Source organism: Rhagoletis pomonella, unplaced genomic scaffold (genome assembly GCF_013731165.1).
Source record: "Rhagoletis pomonella isolate Grant_MI unplaced genomic scaffold, Rhpom_1.0 Rhpom_scaffold_00003, whole genome shotgun sequence".
Classification (NCBI taxonomy): domain Eukaryota; kingdom Metazoa; phylum Arthropoda; class Insecta; order Diptera; family Tephritidae; genus Rhagoletis; species Rhagoletis pomonella.
This window is the reverse complement of record NW_023458557.1, coordinates 21,319,646-21,321,325: the sequence shown is the minus strand read 5'-3', so window position 1 is coordinate 21,321,325 and position 1,680 is coordinate 21,319,646.

The following is a 1,680-nucleotide window of genomic DNA, read 5'->3' as shown; positions in this document are numbered from 1 at the left end:
GCTTTGCTGAACTCGGCCAAAATCGCTTAGGCGGTTACAGCGCCAAAAAAGAAGAAGAGTAAGAAGACATTATTACCTTTTCAAAAGCGAAATAAAGTCAACAAAAATTTGGAAATAAAGCCATTGGCGCTATTTCCTCACTAAAGTGGAAATAGCGTCAACAATGTATTATCGCTGAAAATTACACTTGCCGGTGACAGGTCACAAGATCAACGGAAATAAGGTCGATTGACTTTATTTCCCACCCTTGTGCGAAATAAAGTCAATTGACATTATTGCCTTTTCAAAAGCGAAATAAAGTCAACAAAAATTTGGAAATAAAGTCATTGACGCTATTTCCTCACTCAAATGGAAATAGCGTCAACAATGCTTAAAGTATGTCGATTCATAGAAAAAAATGTTGTTCTTACAATAAACATTGCCCCGTAAGTGTTGTTTTTTAATAGATGAAAAAGGTGATTGCCAAATCCTCAGTGTGGTGCTATTAATCCACACACAATCATGAACTACCACAAATGGATTTTATTAAAAAATTTAAGTCACGAATATAGTAAAAACACGATGTGAAAAACCAAACGCAAAACGCAGCTGGAATACGAGAAATATTTGAAGAAAGAGTGTAGTTATGATCCAGAACTACCAATACATGTTTTGTTTCCACAAAAAAAAGCGAACACTATTAAATTAAAGAAACAGTCCATGTCCAAATACCCCGGAGGAACACTGTGTTTTAAATTAGCATATTTTGAATGAATTCGGAATGTCTAAGGTGTAAAAGAAACCAACCTTCCTATAAGGAAACAATTATAGAAAAGGAATTTTTTTACACTATGTTCATGTCTCCGCCAGCAATTTGTGACGATATCATTTAAAAGCAGCTAAGGAGAACGACGACACTATTAATTAGATGGCCAAGCCAATGTGCCAAAATGCGGATACAAATAATTATTGATTATTTAATCAAATAAAACACCTCTTTGAGGTAAAATTTTCAAGTGACGAAAGCTGAACTAGAAACACAAAATTTATGATATCAATTTCGTGACGAAAATTATACGCATTTTTTAACTGCCTTTGAAACGTACGGAAAATCTTTTTTATTCATACGAATCGCTGCACATAGGGGTATTTCGCCGATTTATGCGGCCAAAATTATTTTTATGAATATTTCATCTCAAAATGTTTAGAAAAGACGTGTTTTGACATATAGAATTGTAAATGTTTAAAATCAAGTAAATATAGGTTAAAACATTAACAGAGTTGTCACCTGTTAAAAAATGTTGTTCAACTAGTTAAATGAATTGCGGCAATATGGGTATCAATGGAAATGGGTTTGAAAAGGCTTTATCTCTAAGCAACCTCCCAGCGTTGCCACCGGTTTAAAAAATCAAACTCAACTTTAATTTAAGGAATTAGATAATTCAAATATGTAACACAGTATAGGTAAAAAATGGATGTATTCGAGGTGCAATTAATGCGGCAGTGTTACTCTTTACTTCACTTTCCAGCCCGACGTTCCGCTGACCTTCTCAGCATCTTCAGGGGCGATTTCTTTATTAAAAACAACAACAAGAATACATACAAACAGATCGTCAGTTGCGAACATAATGAAAAAATGAATAAACTACATGTATAGGTACACAGGATTAATTGGACTCATATGAAAAAACACAATTTTTT